The 18,891-nt window shown below is 40.9% G+C and overlaps 1 protein-coding gene across 7 annotated transcripts in view; it reads right to left on the bottom strand.

Moving 5' to 3' along the window:
* LOC106563257 (protein PRRC2B) overlaps positions 1-6,883 on the bottom strand; it is a 42,946-nt gene extending 36,063 nt beyond the window's left edge. For 5 of the 7 annotated variants that reach the window (XM_014128677.2, XM_014128674.2, XM_014128679.2 and 2 more), the window contains exon 1: positions 6,693-6,883. The gene's annotated coding sequence lies outside the window, so the exon portion shown is untranslated. Of the gene's footprint in view, positions 1-6,668 lie in introns of all 7 variants that reach the window. The other 2 variants (XM_014128675.2, XM_045689994.1) reach the window with 1 other exon arrangement.
* Positions 6,884-18,891: the final 12,008 nt, after the last annotated feature.

Below are 18,891 nucleotides of genomic sequence, written 5' to 3'. Positions count from 1 at the left end.
TGGTCACTGGTGCTTCCTGCTTTAATTTTTGCTTGTAAGCAGGAATCAGGAGGATGGAATTATGGTCAGATTTGCCAAGTGGAGGGCAAGGGAGAGGTTTGAATGCATCTCTGTGTGTGGAGTATAGGTGGTCCAGAGTTCTTTTCCCTCTGGTTGCACATTTGAACATTTATGCAGCATTGAAGGTCCCCAAGAACTTAGTGGCCTCCATCATTCTTAAATAGAAGAAGTTTGGAACTACCAAGACTCTTCTTTGAGCTGGCTGCCCGGCCAAACTGAGCAATCGGGGGGAGAAGGGCCTTGGTCAGGGAGGTGACCAAGAACCCGATGGTCACTCTGGTAGAGCTCTGGAGTTCCTCTGTGGAGATGGGAGAACCTTCCAGAAAGACAACCTTCTCAGAGGAAGGCCCTAAAAACTGTCAAAGACTCCAGCCACCCTAGTCATAGACCATTCTCTTTGCTACCACACAGCAAGCGGTACTGGGGCGCTAAGTCTAGGTCCAAGAGACTTCTAAACAGCTTCTACCCCCAACCAATAGGACTAGAGGTCGACCGATTAATCGGAATGGCTGAATAATTAGGGCCGATTTCAAGTTTTCATAACAAATCGGTATTTTTGGCCACCGATTTGCCTTTTTTTTTTTTTTTTTTTTTTACACCTTTATTTAACTAGGCAAGTCAGATTAAGAACACATTCTTATTTTCAATGCCGGCCTAGGAACGGTGGTTAACTGCCTTGTTCAGGGGGGGGGATTTGTTTTTGCAACCTTCTGGTTACTAGTCCAACGCTCTAACCACCTGCCTTACATTGCACTCCACGAGGAGCCTGCATGGCTGGCTGACTACCTGTTACGCGAGGGCAGCAAGAAGCCAAGGTAAGTTGCTAGCTAGCATTAAACTTATCTTGTAAAAAAAACTACCAATCTTAACATAATCACTAGTTAACTACACATGGTTGATGATATTACTAGTTTATCTAACGTGTCCTGCTTTGCATATAATCGATGCGGTGCCTGTTAATTTCTCATCGAATCACAGCCTACTTCGACAAACGGGTGATGATTTAACAAGCGTATTTGCGAAAAAAGCACTGTCGTTGCACCAATGTACCTAACCATAAACATCAATGCCTTTCTTTAAAATCAATACACAAGTATATATTTTTAAACCTGCATATTTAGTTACTATTGCCTGCTAACATGAAATTGTGTCACTGCTCTTGCGTTCATTGCCTGGCTCGTTGCGAACTAATTTGCCAGAATATTACGTAATTATGACATACCATTGAAGGTTGTGCAATGTAACAGGAATATTTAGACTTAGGGGATGCCACCCGTTAGATAAAATACGGACCGGTTCCATATTTCACTGAAAGAAAAAACGTTTTTTTTGAGATGATAGTTTCCGGATTCTACCATATTAATGACCTAAGGCTTGTATTTCTGTGTGTTTATTATATTATAATTAAATCTATGATTTGATAGAGCAGTCTGACTGAGCGGTGGTAGGCACCAGCAGGCTTGTAAGCATTCATTCAAACAGCACTTTCATACATTTTGCCAGCAGCTCTTCGCAATGCATTGCGCTGTTTATGACTTCAAGCCTATCAACTCCCAAGATTAGGCTGGTGTAACCGATGTGAAATGGCTAGCTAGTTAGCGGGTGCGCGCTAATAGCGTTTCAAACATCACTCGCTCTGAGACTTGGAGTAGTTGTTCCCCTTGCTCTGCATGGGTAACGCTGCTTCGAGGGTGGCTGTTGTCGATGTGTTCCTGGTTCGAGCCCAGGTAGGAGCGAGGAGAGGGACGGAAGCTACACTGTTACACTGGCAATACTAAAGTGCCTATAAGAACATCCACTAGTCAAAGGTATATGAAATACAAATCGTATAGAGAGAAATAGTCCTATAATTCCTATAATAACTACAACCTAAAACTTCTTACCTGGGAATATTGAAGACTCATGTTAAAAGGAACCACCAGCTTTCATATGTTCCCATGTTCTGAGCAAGGCACTTAAACGTTAGCTTTCTTACATGGCACATATTGCACTTTTACTTTCTTCTCCAACACTTTGTTTTTACATTATTTAAACCAAATTGAACATGTTTCATTATTTATTTGAGGCTAAATAGATTTTATTGATGTATTATATTAAGTTAAAATAAGTGTTCATTCAGTATTATTGTAATTGTCATTATTACAAAAAATGTACAAATCGGCATCGGCTTTTTTTGGTCCCCCAATAATCGGTATCGGCGTTGAAAAATCATAATCGGTCGACCTCTAAATAGGACTCCTGAACATCTAGTCAAATGGCTACCCAGACTACTCGCATTGCCTGCCTGCCCCCCCCACCCCACTGCCACTGCCACTCTCTGTTGTCATCTATGCATAGTCACTTTAACTCTACCTACATGTACATACTACCTCAACTAACGGGTGCCCCCGCACATTGACTCTGTAGCGGCATCCCCCTGTATATATAGTTATTTTTTACTGCTGCTCTTTAATTACTGGTTACTTTTATTCTTATCCGTATTTTTTGAAACTGCACTGTCGGTTAGGGGCTCGTAAGTAACCTTATATAGACAGGCGTGTGCCTTTCGAAATAATGTCCAATCAATTGAATTTACCACAAGTGGACTCCAATCAAGTTGTAGAAACATCAAGGATGATCAATGGAAACAGGATGCACAGGAACTCAATTTCGAGTCTCATAGCAAAGGGTCTGAATACTTATTATACTTACTATTATGTTTTTCATTTTGTCATTATGGGGTAGTGCATAGATTCCTGTCAAATTGTTTTTATTTAATCCATTTTAGAATTAGGCTGTAACGTAAAAAATATATATATATCTGAAAAAGTCAAGGGGTCTGAATACTTTCTGAAGGCATTGTATTTACAGAAATAAAACAGATCATGTTTCTGTTGCCTGTTTGAGTTTTGTTTAATGGCCTACTGATTCCGTGAGCACCAAGCCTGATGCAACATACCAAGTAAAACATCTTTGCTTTGCTGTAATAAAGGCTTTAGACTTTTTTCATTGGAACTGCCTCTCTGGTGTTATACATTTTTTGTGTGCTGTTTACACTACCAAATTTTCAGAAAACTATTTTTAATAATGCTCCTTTTTCTTGATCTCATTGTTGTTTTACTGTTATGATCACAAGTAGTGTCATTATCATTAGTAGGCTTAGTATAGCAGCCTTGTATAACCACCATTGAGCTGTAGGCATAAGAGCGCGTAAGACCTTTTTAGTCTTAATACCGTAACTTAATCAGGCCTATATTTCAATACTTATATAGGCTACTGCATCAATCATTCATTCGTTCATGTCATCACACAGCATACGAGTCACTCATTATTTGAAATGCAATCAAGCGTTTTAGTTTTTAAATAAAAGTGAAGCGAGACTTCAATAATTTGCTGAAACAAATAAACCATTCCATTACAGAAATTGTATTCCCGAATGAAAGTGACTGTTTTTAGTTCTTGCTGTAACAAAGGCTTTACAAGACTCTCTGGTACGCTCATAATTCATTGTGTTTTTTACATTGTTCCAAACGGTCAGAAAAATGTTATTGTAATCTTTTCAGCACCTGTTTGGCAGACATAATATGCACACAGCGCTTGCACCTTACATTCCTTTTCTTGATCCCTAGTATTTCCCACAACTAATCACATTTATTCCACTCATCTGAATTTCCCTTTACCTCCTGAGCAGCCAGTAAACAGTCCCACGTTTCGGGTTTATTTGTCACATTCTCTGCATCCATTTTGCTGTCACGGTGTTCAGAGTTTGTCGATGTGATTATGAAATGCTATAGGTCAGGCCCTATTCGGACAGGATTAGTTTTACTGGGGGAGGTCGAGTAATGTAATTCTGTGCACAAGCACAAAACACCACATCTGTAATATTTACATGGCAGGAGAGTTACAATTCCAGACAGAATAACCTGTTTTTTGGTGAACTCCAAGGTCCTCTGATAAAACGAGTCCTTTGCTAAATCGACATCCCTTTGTTTTAAGAGATTATTTATACATTTGACAGGTGTTGCTTGTGGTTTGCGCAAGAGTAACTGATTTGATAAATTGAACTAAATGCTGTACATAAGCTATATGAATGGCCTACATGCAGCTTATTAACTTTCAGTGAATGCTTTTGTTTACATGTTTTGTGCGTATGAACTAAATATTGCCAAATACAATCAGTAAAAATATTGAGCCTATTTAATGCAACCCTTGCTGTTAATAGATCGCAAAGCAGCATACAACTGACCTAAACTTTTGGCATTATAAGTTCACTTTCTTAACCATAGCTTTAATCATCATAGCCTTAAAACGCATCTCAAGCACAATTGCACTGTTTAGCTCACATTTGAAGGCTGGGGGGCATTTAAGACATACTGCGGATCACACTACTTCAATTAAAATATAATGGCGACGCTATATGAAACTTGGTTTGCTATGGTTTAGAAACCAAGCTCGAGTTAGTGACCATATCACCTGGACATGTTGAAATACTGCATCTTCACACCTAGAATAAAAACCTCCAGGCTTCTGTCATAACTGTCAATTTATTGAACAAAAATAAGAATTACAGCGGGCAGTTTGGAAAAACCTAATCCCGTCCGAAACGTCTTCTGGAATAATGGACATTTGAGTAATAATTACATAACCAGCATTCTCTAGTCCCGTGCGAATAGGTCTTTGGTTACGTGCATGCGATGAGAGCAAGTGTTGAGGGAATAGGGGAAGTTTTTCAGAAACAAATTAGGGATTTCAGTAGCAAGACTTTTCAGTCAGAAATGTCTGTAATTATGTTGCAGCTTTAGCAACATAGTCAGGACGATAAACACTGATGTTCTGTGGTCATCTCTGCAGCAGGGAGGAGAGAGAGACAACGGGTGCTAGATTGGTCAAAAGAACAGACATGGTGGACGAAGATTTTTAGTCGGGTCAGCCGAACTTTGTAAAAAAAAAAAAAGAAATAGCAGGTCGAGCATAAGTCAACCCTGTTACCCATAGACAGACTAGAAATGTTTTAATTTCACTTTTTTGTGTAGCTCCCATTCAATTGTCACTCCCTGTTGCACAAAAACGTCCATTCCCCCTGTCACAAGAGGATCTATGGCTGTTTTAAGAAATTAACCCTGTTATTTTATTTGGCACTTACTATAGTGTTTTTTATTTGAATTAACCTCTAGGTAGGAACACATTTATTAAGTTAAACAAGCGCTTCATGAAAGAATGTTAAAATTAAGAGAAATGCAGTTACTTTTTTTAGAGCAAGTTACACTTCTGAAAAAGGCACAGAATTGGTGAAACGACCCTAATTTTAATCTCCAATTTCTTAACCCTGGACAACATGGGCTTGGTAGGATTACAGGGATATTGGTATCCACAGTACTCCACCAATTATCAGTTTTTCAACTCAATACTTCCCCCCCCTTCACATAAATGCAGTGTAATTTAAGTTAAAAGTGCTCTACCTCGTAGCAAAATGTGTAGTATTGCAGGATATTAGCTTTAAAGCTGCAACAACAAAGAATCTCTCTGCCCCATGACAAAATGTGTAGTATTGCCGGATATTAACTTAGAAACGGCAACAATAACAATTGTATTTTTTTAATTGCAGGAACTTCGCTTGAAAACAGCAACATTCTCTGATGCCAAGACTCAAGTGGCTGGCCTTAAAAATGTTCCTTCTTGTATGCTATTTTTCTATCAACTTGATTATGAGGGGGTATTTGATGAATTTGTTATCACAAAAGGGGACCCGATCCCAGAAAATTGGAGAACCCCTGAGAACCCCTACAGACGGACATTTCTATAGCCAAGCTGCTAGCTAGCTGTTGTTTGTGCAAGAATAGTTAGCGGTCACAAATATTTTCAAAGGGAATAAAAAAAAATCTGAAACAAACGGGTTAATCGCAACAGAATTTAAGAATGAAACGTAGGAACACAACTACCTAACCACAAAGGCCTGTTTGCTGTGCTAGCTGGCTAACCATTATTCGTTTGCTAGCTAACCATTTTCTGCGTATTCTAACTAGCTATTGCAAAACATTGTTGATACTCGTTACCTACGCAATATTAGTTCAGAGGGTTTTAAACCACGGACAAGTCAAATTTGACAGTAGCTATCTCTGCTGAATTAGCTAGCTAGTAGTACGCGCTTGGTAGTCTGCCCAGTATCACTGAGTATGTAAACATTGATTGCGTATTTTGTCTGCGAGTTCGTGGGAAAACAAATTGAAATAGCCATTAGTTCTTAATCAAAACCACCATGATTAAGTATTGATATAATAACTCACATTTTAGTTAAAATAATAACATTAACACCAAACTGGTTTAGCTAGATGTCAAGTTAGCTAGCTAAGATTGAGACGGCCAAGCAACTTAAGTTCCTGTCTGGAATTCCAAAAACAAATCCCCAGAAAAAGCAGCAATTTGGCGTTTTAGAGAACACATGAAACCCTTCACTTTCAGGTGACAGTAGTGCACAAACGAAACACTATTTTAGCAGTTTGCCAAATTTCAAGACCACGGAAGGCAGCGATGACTATAGGACAAGGCGATTAAAAATGGCTGCTGCACAGAACAAAGCAACAATAAAACTGGGCAGTTGGTGAAGTCCCTGCAAAACAGTTCACACATACCTTCAAAACACATTCATAACTCACCGATTTTACTTGTTATTATTTATTGTACTCAATAATGGCGATTTATTTCCGAAAGATTACGTTGCTTCAAAGGATGGCTGGCGATTGTGCTGCCTATTCTTATTATATTTTCCCGTTTACTTATGTTGTTGGTGGGCAACCTACCCGGCCTGAAAATGAAATTCCTTGCCACAGACAGAAGGGGTAACCCAGACACGCCACAGGGGCTATAAAACTGAAGCATCCGTTAGAACGTTTTCTCACCACCAAATATGGTAGTGAGAGGAAGTGCAATCGCGGGTAGTGGGAGAGGACGGAACTAGTTGAAACTGGACCGACATTCTGCTAATTTTCTCATCGATTAAACATTTGCTCTCAATAGATTTTCTGTTCTAAAAACTAGAATGTGTTATGAATAGAGGGCACTAGGTATAGACTTCACACTTTAAAAAATCAGTTGTTCAGAAGGAGTGCAAGGTCGAATTGAGTTTGTGCACACGCGCACTTCACAGAGTAGGTGTTCCCTAACCAAAATATGCAAATATATCCTACAACGCGCCAATAGGATCTAACTAGCTTGTGCATGACTTTGGCCACCTCCTTGCTTGTTCAACCCACTATGCTTCATTTGCTCCCGCTATAAACGACACAGATGAACTATCTTGCGTTAGTTATAAATATCTTTGTCTTTGCTCTCTTCGACTCTGTTGTGGCTGTATACGGATATGACGTACCGAATGTAACAGCGACACCTGGTGTCCAGAGCCATATATTTAACAGCGTTAGACCGACTTCGAGAATTCTAGACATTCACTTACAGTACATACAGTAATATTGTTTAAATATTCCCCATGTAATATTAATAGGGAGCTATCATGGCTGCCATACAATATTGGAGTGTCATGTAAATGCATCATAATGCAGTAACCACATTGGTCCAACTCTCTAAATACCAGTGGCGTAAAGTATTTAAGTAAAAATACTAGAAAGTACTACTTAAGTCGTTTTTGGGGGTGTATCTCTGCTTTACTTTACTATTTATATTTTTGACAACTTCTACTTTTACTCCACTGCATTCCTAAACAAAATAATGTACTTTATACTCCTTACATTTTCCCTGACTCTCAAAAGTACAAGTTACATTTTGAATGCTTAGTAGGAAAGGAAAATTGTCTAATTCACGCACTCATCAAGAGAACATCCCCGGTCATCCTCTGCCTCGTATCTGGCAGACTCAGGAAACACAAATGCTTCGTTTGTAAATTATGTCGTGAGTGTTGAAGTGTGCCCCTGGCAATCCGTTCATTTAAAAAAAAATCAAGAAAACCTTGCCGTTTGGTTTGCTTGATATAAGAAATGATTTATACTTTTATTTTTACTTTTGATACTTAAGTATATTTTAGCGATTACATTTACTTTTGACACTTAAGCACATTTAAAACCAAATACTTTTAGACTTTTACCCAAGTAGTATTTTACTGGGTGACTTTCACTTTTAAGGTATATTTCTTTTACTTAAGTATGACAATTGGGTACTTTTTCCAACACTGCTAAATATATGGCTCTGCTGGTGTCCGTTTTAGAACATTTCATTTGAGTTACAGTAAACTGTATGAACTGTAATTTGGTTGCAAGCAACGTAGGCTACAGTAATATCACTTTTGTGATTGGTTTTCCCTTAGGTTCTTCTCTAGGTTGTATTTCTTTTTAATAATTTGGTGTTGAAAAGGAGGATAGTTTCTTGCATTAAAACATGTCATGTTTCTTGTGGAAAACCTGTCTATCCTCTACTTTTAAAAAACGATGCCTTGATTCATGGGCAAAAACACTGTTTTCATAAAGATCAATGAGTCAGTACCAACGCTTTGCTCAGTCTACTCGACCAATGACAGAAATCTTACCCTTAACTGCTGTGGCTCCAATATCAAGTTCAGTGGTGGACAAGACAAACTGCAGCCAGCAGCACTGTATCACATTAATTTTAATAACTATATTGGTAAATAATGCCAAACCTGATGCCAACAATCCATCTCCAGTGAGCAGAATACATGTATTTACAATGGAGGCATTGAGTGACTGGAGGGTAAGAAGAGTGAGGTAGACAATGACCAGAGTAATCCCATTAACCTGAGGGTGCTAAAGAATCTCCACTACTTCCCAAAGGCAGCTGGGATAGGTGAATGTGCTAAAGGTATCTACTAACATGGCTGGGTTCACTTCTTCTCCCTCTCTCTGTCTCTGTCTCTCTCTCTCTCTCTCTCTCTCTCTCTCTCTCTCTCTCTCTCTCTCTCTCTCTGTCTGTCTCACTCTCTCTGTGTTTGTGTGTGTGAATTCTCTTATTTGTCTTGTGATGTTGTTCTTTCAGATTATGATTTAGAGCAGAATCCAGTCATTGTCTACTAATCTCACTTGGACAGCTTTTGAAGCCTTGTGATTGTGAGTGTGGAACTAATGAATGCAGTTATTTTTTGGAATACAGGTTGATGAGATTTTAGGTCACTCAAACCAGTGAAGAGGTGTGTTTATTTGTTTGTGTGTATCTGTGTGCCCACATCTGTGTCTGCATATTTTTTTGTGGTGTGTGTATGCGTCTGCGTGTGTGTGTCTTTGAGTGCGTCCATGAGTATGTCTGTGTTAGGGTGTGCGATGAGGACGGCGACTGTTGTTTACAATGTCATTATGAAGACTGACCTTTATGACTCATCCATAGAAGCGTCTGGTTGAGTAGAAAGAAACCTTGGGCATACTACTATCAGTGTATGGCATGTATCATGACCACAGTCTCACATGGCCTTTATTTTGACCGCATACTGAAACTAACTATCGATGAATACCTATACTGAGACATAAAGGTACACACTACTTACACATCCGAATTAAAAGACCAACATATCAATATTTCAGAGCAATAACAGTCATTTGCCAGCATTGTACCAGCTCACATATAGGGAGAATCTCAATTGCATACTCCTCGCGTCCTCTCTCCTTTCTCCTCGCCTCCTTCTCAAAAACCATTGGAGGATGTCAAACCTCTGGCTTTCTCATCCAATGGGTTTTGAGAAGGAGGCAAGGAGAGAGGACACGAAGAGTATGCAACTGAGATTCTCTCATTGATTGAGAACCAGTCTCACAGTGTAAGAGCTTATAATGTCCACTAGAGAGCGCACTTATCAAGAAATTTGAATAACTAGACAAGCATTTAAATGCCAAACCTTGATTTGACACACAGGCTTTGGCATTTACCCACATGCACTCATCAGCGTTTTGTCATTAATGTGTGAAGAAGGTGTTATTTTCTTTCCCTGCTCTGAGGGGTAAATTGATGGATTGGTCTCTAAGCAGAGAGACAGTGCCCACTGCACTGAGGATAGGAAACTCTGTCACCACCGATAAATCCACTATAATTGAGAATTTAAATAAGCATTTCTCTATGGCTGGCCATGCTTTCCACCTGTCTACCCCTACCCCGGTCAACAGCACTGCACCCCCCACAGCAACTCGCCGAAGCCTCCCCCATTTCTCCTTCTCCCAAATCCAGTCAGCTGATGTTCTGAAAGAGCTGCAAAATCTGGACTCCTACAAATCAGCCGGGCTAGACAATCTGGATCCTTTCTTTCTAAAATTATCTGCCGAAATTGTTGCAACCCCTATTACTAGCCTCTTCAACCTCTCTTTCGTGTCGTCTGAGATTCCCAAAGATTGGAAAGCAGCTGCGGTCATCCCCCTCTTCAAATGGGGGTACACTCTTGACCCAAACTGCTACAGACCTATATCTATCCTACCCTGCCTTTCTAAGGTCTTAGAAAGCCAAGTTAACAAACAGATTACCGACCATTTCGAATCCCACCGCACCTTCTCCGCTATGCAATCTGGTTTCAGAGCTGGTGCATCTCAGCCACGCTCAAGGTCCTCAACAACATCATAACCGCCATCGATAAGAGACATTACTGTGCAGCCGTATTCATCAACCTGGCCAAGGCTTTCGACTCTGTCAATCACCACATCCTCATCGGGAGACTCAATAGCCTTGGTTTCTCAAATGATTGCCTCGCCTGGTTCACCAACTACTTCTCTGATAGAGTTCAATGTGTCAAATCAGATGGCCAGTTGTCCGGGCCTCTGGCAGTCTCTATGGGGGTGCCACAGGGTTCAATTCTTGAGCCGACTCTCTTCTCTGTATACATCAATGATGTCGCTCTTGCTGCTGGTGAGTCTCTGATCCAACTCTACGCAGACGACACCATGTTAACAACCCTCCAGACGAGCTTCAATGCCATACAACTCTCCTTCCGTGGCCTCCAACTGCTCTTAAATATAAGTAAAACTAAATGCATGCTCTTCAACCGATCGCTGCCTGCACCTGCCCGCCCGTCCAGCATCACTACTCTGGACGGTTCTGACTTAGAATATGTGGACAACTACAAATACCTAGGTGTCTGGTTAGACTGTAAGCTCTCCTTCCAGACTCACATCAAACATCTCCAATCCAAAGTTAAATCTAGAATTGGCTTTCTATTTCGCAACAAAGCATCCTTCACTCATGCTGCCAAACATACCCTTGTAAAACTGACCATCCTACCGATCCTCGACTTCGGCGATGTCATTTACAAAATAGCCTCCAATACCCTACACAATAAATTGGATGCAGTCTATCACAGTGCCATCCGTTTTGTCACCAAAGCCCCATATACTACCCACCACTGCGACCTGTACGCTCTCGTTGGCTGGCCCTCGCTTCATACCCGTTGCCAAACCCACTGGCTCCAGGTCATCTACAAGACCCTGCTAGGTAAAGTCCCCCCTTATCTCAGTTCGCTGGTCACCATAGCAGCACCCACCTGTAGCACGCGCTCCAGCAGGTATATCTCTCTGGTCACCCCCAAAGCCAATTCCTCCTTCGGCCGCCTCTCCTTCCAGTTCTCTGCTGCCAATGACTGGAACGAACTACAAAAATCTCTGAAATTGGAAACACTTATCTCCCTCACTAGCTTTAAGCACCAGCTGTCAGAGCAGCTCACAGATTACTGCACCTGTACATAGCCCATCTATAATTTAGCCCAAACAACTACCTCTTCCCCTACTGTATTTATTTATTTTGCTCCTTTGCACCCCATTCTTTTTATTTCTACTTGCACTTTCTTCCACTGCAAATCTACCAAATCTACCATTCCAGTGTTTTACTTGCTATATTGTATTTACGTCGCCACCATGGCCTTTTTTTTGCCTTTACCTCCCTTATCTCACCTCATTTGCTCACATTGTATATAGACTTATTTTTCTACTGTATTATTGACTGTATGTTTGTTTTACTCCATGTGTAACTCTGTGTTGTTGTATGTGTCGAACTGCTTTGCTTTATCTTGGCCAGATCGCAATTGTAAATGAGAACTTGTTCTCAACTTGCGTACCTGGTTAAATACAGGTGACATTTTTAAATTTTTTAAATGAAGAGTTAAAGACAGAAACCCTTTTAGCATTGGGAGGGAATACTGGGGAGATGGAGAACATACAGTTTTAGTCACATAATATCAAAACCTATTCCATTATTAAAGTCACATAAAAAATAACCCGAATTGTGTAATTTTAGACATTGACACTTTACCAATTATTGTTCCTCTTCAAATGAATACTGGACTATGTATTAGGATTGGTGCAATCCACAGCATCTGTTTTACTTCCAGCTTGAATATGGCAGAAATGCTCTGAAAAAAAGTATTTCAGAATATGGTCAAGACAGAGGAAAACAGCTACTTCCTCTCTCAGTTACGTTAGGCAAGAAAGCCTATTGCACGGCTGCATAAACATGTCTGATGATGAGTCAGAGGGGCGTTCAACTCCTTTCACTTCCCTTTTAGATGCCGTAAGTATGCCTACAGATATCAGGCTATAAGCGATGTCAATAAAGAAAGAGTTGTCATTTTTTTTGCAACAATGTGTTGTAACTACACATTTCTGTCCATAAACAACCTTTTATGAATTAAATGAATAATTAAATTAAATGAATGAAACACTCATTTTCAAGTTATTGGGTTAATCAATATTGTCATTATTGCTGTAGGTTTTTATTCTAAACCAAACTGAAAGTAATGCTGGCTTATGTATATATATATGTGTGTGTGTGTGTGTGTGTGTGTGTGTGTGTGTGTGTGTGTGTGTGTGTGTGTGTGTGTGTGTGTGTGTGTGTGTGTGTGTGTATGTGTGTGTATGTGTGTGTGTGTGTGTGTGTGTGTGTGTGTGTGTGTGTGTGTGTGTGTGTGTGTGTGTGTGTTTGATGCAGTTCGTTTTGGGGTATAGGATCTTGCAACCAGTATTCATAGAGTGCTGAGTCAGGGCTGGCCTACAGACTGAGCAAAGGATACCTGACCACAATTGTTATCAGGGAGTGGGAGCTGACAGCTGCCTGGATACTAGTAGGAGACAAAGAAGGATAGGACAATGACAACGCTGTGAAAGAGACATGAAGTTACACACTAGAGCCAAAGTTTTCCAGGTTAATCTGGCCCACTTGGTACCATATATTTCCAAGATAATGTATATTGTAGAGATTGATATCATTGTCCTTGGTTGGTCTGTCAGACACTGTCCCTCATTTTATGGCAGGCAGCAATGTAGGGTGGTGGGTTATCTTCATATAAAGTACTCTCTCTCTCTTTCCGGCTGTCAGAATTATCCGTCTCGCTAACATTACTGCCAGACCCCTGAAGGACACTCATTTCTCTCTCTCTCTCTCTCTCTCTCTCTCTCTCTCTCTCTGTACATACCGCCTACTGCCCTCCTCAGCCAGCTGCTTTCACTGGGCTGTTTGAAGTGGATCTGTAGGAAATGCTTTGCATGTTATCAGTGGTGTAATTACATTGGCTCATTGTTGAATGATTAATTATGAACATTATGAGTAAGAGATCTGGAGGTGATGTATGATGGTGTTATATGGCCGACGCTAGCAGAGGTAGTATGAATGGGCTGAATGGGCTGAAAGGACCTCTCAGTAAAGGATGGCCTTCATAATGTGAGTATTATTCATAGAATAAGAGAGAGCTGCTCTGGCACCCCAATGGTGGAACAAGCTCCCTCACGACGCCAGGACAGCGGAGTCAATCACCACCTTCCGTAGACACCTGAAACCCCACCTCTTTAAGGAATACCTGGGATAGGATATAGTAATCCTTCTAACCCCCCCCCCCCCAAAAAAAAATATATAGATGTACTATTGTAAAGTGGTTGTTCCACTGGATATCTTAAGGTGAATGCACCAATTTGTAAGTCGCTCTGGATGAGAGCGTCTGCTAAATGACATAAATGTAAAAATAGAACAGGAACTGTAAAACTAACAGGAAGAAAGAAAAAGTGGGGAGAGAGAATGCAGATAGACCATGCAGATAGAGAAGAAGAAAGTGAGAAATGGGTAGAGAAGTAAATAGATCAGGAAAAAAGGAAGTCTGAGAAAAAAGTTTATGTAGTATGATTTTGCTTTTCAATTATTTGTCAACGAATGCACTCTATGAATGCTTTATAAGTGATTAACTTTAAGTGGGACAGAGTTGTCACCAACCGTTTCAGAACACGCGCCGAGGCATTGGTAAGAAAAGCAAATCAGCTCTCAAATGATCTCCTTGTGATAGCGTTAGACAACTGTAACATAGGTATGTGAACATGAGCAATGTGAGAGAAAAAGATAACGAAATATAGCTGCTAGCAGCAATGAATGGGGTTCACAGGATGTCAGAAAGGATGGAAAATCAGTTGGATAATAAAGCAAGCTCTCTATCATCTAGGAATGATCTGCAATCAGTGAATGCATTACCATGTTTATCTCTCAATACCACAAGGATGATGCAAGTTAAGTTTAGTCTAGTGCTGTAGGCAATGGCGATTTTAGCATGTAAATCTTGGTGGCGTAAAAAAAAAAATTGGGATGCATGCCAGCAAAGCCACGACACGACACAACACCAAACAATACATTACTTGCACTACAACAGTGACAAACAATACCCATAAACTTTTAGGGCCTACATAAAGCTGTCCCAACAGCAGAGTCCCAACACCTTACCACTGCTACACCTGGCTTTCAGCGGAGCCTTGTCTGGCAGCGAAACAGATCATTCAGCCTCATTTATTGCCTTTTAAAAAAACATAGCTTATATGGTGCCTTGCAAAAATATTCACCCCGTTGTCGTTTTTCCTATTTTGTTGCATTACAACCTGTAATAAATTGATTTTATTTGGATTTAATGTAATGGACATACACAAAATAGTTCAAATTGGTGAAGTGAAATGAAAAAAATAAAAAACTGTAAAGTGGTGGGTGCATATGTATTCACCCCTTTGCTATGAAGCCCCTAAATAAGATTTGGTGCAACCAATTACCTTCAGAAGTCACATAATTAGTTAAATAAAGTCCACCTGTGTGCAATCTAAGTGTCACATGATCTGTCACATTACAGTATATATACACCTGTTCTGAAAGGCCCCAGAGTCTGCAACACCACTAAGCAAGGGGCACCATCAAGCAAGCAGCACTATGAAGACCAAGGAGCTCTCCAAACAGGTCAGGGACAAAGTTGTGGAGAAGTACAGATCAGGATTGGGTTATAAAAAATATCTGAAACTTTGAACATTCCACAGAGCACCATTAAAGCCATTCTAAAAACTTTAAAGAATATGGCACCACAACAAATCTGCCAAGAGAGGGCCACACACCAAAACTCACAGACCAAGCAAGGATGGTATTAATCAGAGAGGCAACAAAGAGACCAAAGATAACCCTGAAGGAGCTGCAAAGATCTACAGCGGGATTGGAGTATCTGTCCATAGGACCACTTTAAGCCATACACTCCACAGAGCTGGGCTTTACAGAAGAGTGGCCAGAAAAAAAGCCATTGCTTAAAGAAAAAAAGAAGCAAACACGTTTGGTGTTCACCAAAAGGCATGTGGGAGACTCCCCAAATATATGGAAGAAAGTACTCTGGTCAGATGAGACTAAAATATAGCTTTTTGGACATCAAGGAAAACGTCTGGCACAAACCCAACACCTCTCATCACCCCGAGAATACCATCCCCACAGTGAAGCATGGTGGTGGCAGCATCATGCTGTGGGGATGTTTTTCATCGGCAGGGACTGGGAAACTGGTCAGAATTGAAGGAATGATGGATGGCGCTAAATACAGGGAAATTCTTGAGGGAAACCTGTTTCAGTCTTCCAGAGATTTGAGACTGGGACGGAGGTTCACCTTCCAGCAGGACAATGACCCAAGCATACTGCTAAAGCAACACTCGAGTAGTTTAAGGGGAAACATTTACGTCTTGAAATGCCCTAGTCAAAGCCCAGACCTCAATCCAATTGAGAATCTATGGTATGACTTAAAGATTGCTGTACACCAGAGGAACCCATCCAACTTGAAGGAGCTGGAGCAGTTTTGCCTTGAAGAATGGGCAAAAATCCCAGTGGCTAGATGTGCCAAGCTTATAGAGACATACCCCTAGTGACTTGCAGCTGTAAGTGCTGCAAATGGTGGCTCTACAAAGTATTGACTTGGGGGGGGGGGTGAATAGTTATGCACGCTCAAGTTTTCAGTTTTTTTGGTCTTATTTCTTGTTTGTTTTACAAGAAAAAATATTTTGCATCTTCAAAGTTGTAGGCAAGTTGTGTAAAACAAATGATACAAACCCCCCAAAATCAATTTTAATTCCAGGTTGTAAGGCAACAAAATTGGAAAAATGCCAAGGGGGTGAATACTTTCGTAAGCCACTGTATGGCTGACTTGCTTGAACAAATGTGGTTTCTACTGACAATTGAGATGCCATAATACAAACTATGGTATAAGGGGATGACAAGCAGATAAGAGGCAATCCGTAATTTCGATTACGACATTAATAAGCGAGTGACAACGGACATAGTCAATATAACTATTTGTTCAGCACCTTTGAAATGTACAGCAACAGAATTCAGAACATGGGCCGTTCTTACAGTGTACTCCCTGTACAACAAGTCAGAACCATAAGATAAATAAAGGGGGCATATAAACAGTCAATGAAAGCTCTTACTATATTCGATGATTACATTTCTCTAAAACAGGTTATAGGCTACATGTGCACCACCAAGTTAGAACAGTAGGCGAAATTAAGAGGTAAAAATAGACCAAATTATTGGTGTGAGGCACATTGAACGCCATTTGGGTCTTTGCGTGTCAAAAAAGATACATGTCAAATATCACAATTCTATTATAGAATCTTGTGTAAGCTGAATTTGCACAAGCAAGCCAAACGCCACCACTACTATCAGTAGCACTATCAAAGTTGTACAAAAAAAGTTGGCAAACAAGCAAACACCGGCAATGAACGATGTGTTTACAATACCGCGTTGGTGAAAACAGACCAAATTATTAGGGTGAGGCACATGGGCTAATAATAGCTTACTAGACAACATACACTTATTATTACTTTCTTAGCTACAGTATACATAACTCCCTTGCATTTTACATCATTTATGCAGCAGCATACAATACATTTTTGGATTCACCTTGTGAAGGTGGCGCAGTGGTCCATTGTGGGAAAATTTTGTCTTCGAACCTTATCATCAAAGTCTGGCATTCTCTGGATTTATGGTGGGAACTCTGGAAAGAAAAACGCACAGCCCCTCCATTGAATAGCAGGCTAACGTTAGGGGTTGCTTTGCAATGTTTGCAGTTAGCCACTGATTCCTTCCAAACGACTCATTGTTGAATTTGCGATTTCCATCTTGTTGTGTAATCTTTATGTCCAATGGCCAATGAGCACCAATACGTTTTATCTATAATTTCTCCTCATTATTTCTCTTCATATGTCAAGGATTAAAAAGGATTTGCCAGTAGATTGTCGCCTTGATTCATGATGATGACTGCTAGCTAAGGCTTTGAAAGTAAGATGTTGACATCAGTCCAATCAAAGCTACTATACAATGACCTTGAGCCTTCTTGGAAGGGCACTTGTAATATAACTCTATGGCAGGACCCAAAGGGCTGAAATTTTGGATGTCTACCCTTACTATGGACTTAAACCTGGCAATGACGTAGTGTCCCCATGAGTGACAGAACACTGAGCCAATCACGGCGCAATGCTCCTATTTTCTGCTGGCTCACCCCACCACCACAGAAAGCACTGAGCTAGGCTGAAACACCTGCATTTTGGAGCTGCCTTACTCAAGAAAACAAAAAGAGACCATGTGTGTATGCGGCTTTATTAACTCTATGATATATATATATTTTTACATGTTTTACAAACTGATATGTGACACGTATTAATACCAAAATAACATGCAAAACCGTCAAGGCCCCCAATTAAAAAAAATAATAAACGTATTTATATACACTGCTCAAAAAAATAAAGGGAACACTTAAACAACACAATGTAACTCCAAGTCAATCACACTTCTGTGAAATCAAACTGTCCACTTAGGAAGCAACACTGATTGACAATAAATGTCACATGCTGTTGTGCAAATGGAATAGACAACAGGTGGAAATTATAGGCAATTAGCAAGACACCCCCAATAAAGGAGTGGTTCTGCAGGTGGGGACCACAGACCACTTCTCAGTTCTTATGCTTCCTGGCTGATGTTTTGGTCACTTTTGAATGCTGGCGGTGCTTTCACTCTAGTGGTAGCATGAGACGGTGTCTACAACCCACACAAGTGGCTCAGGTAGTGCAGCTCATCCAGGATGGCACATCAATGCGAGCTGTGGCAAGAAGGTTTGCTGTGTCTGTCAGCGTAGTGTCCAGAGCATGGAGGCGCTACCAGGAGACAGGCCAGTACATCAGGAGACGTGGAGGAGGCCGTAGGAGGGCAACAACCCAGCAGCAGGACCGCTACCTCCACCTTTGTGCAAGGAGGAGCAGGAGGAGCACTGCCAGAGCCCTGCAAAATGACCTCCAGCAGGCCACAAATGTGCATGTATCTGCTCAAACGGTCAGAAACAGACTCCATGAGGGTGGTATGAGGGCCCGACGTCCACAGGTGGGGGTTGTGCTTACAGCCCAACACCGTGCAGGACGTTTGGCATTTGCCAGAGAACACCAAGATTGGCAAATTCGCCACTGGCGCCCTGTGCTCTTCACAGATGAAGCAGGTTCACACTGAGCACATGTGACAGACGTGACAGAGTCTGGAGATGCCGTGGAGAACGTTCTGCTGCCTGCAACATCCTCCAGCATGACCGGTTTGGCGGTGGGTCAGTCATAGTGTGGG

This window comes from Salmo salar, chromosome ssa11 (assembly GCF_905237065.1).
Source record: "Salmo salar chromosome ssa11, Ssal_v3.1, whole genome shotgun sequence".
NCBI classification, from domain to species: Eukaryota; Metazoa; Chordata; class Actinopteri; order Salmoniformes; family Salmonidae; genus Salmo; species Salmo salar.
The sequence above is the reverse complement of the archived record's forward strand: the minus strand, read 5'-3'. Positions and strand labels throughout refer to the sequence as shown.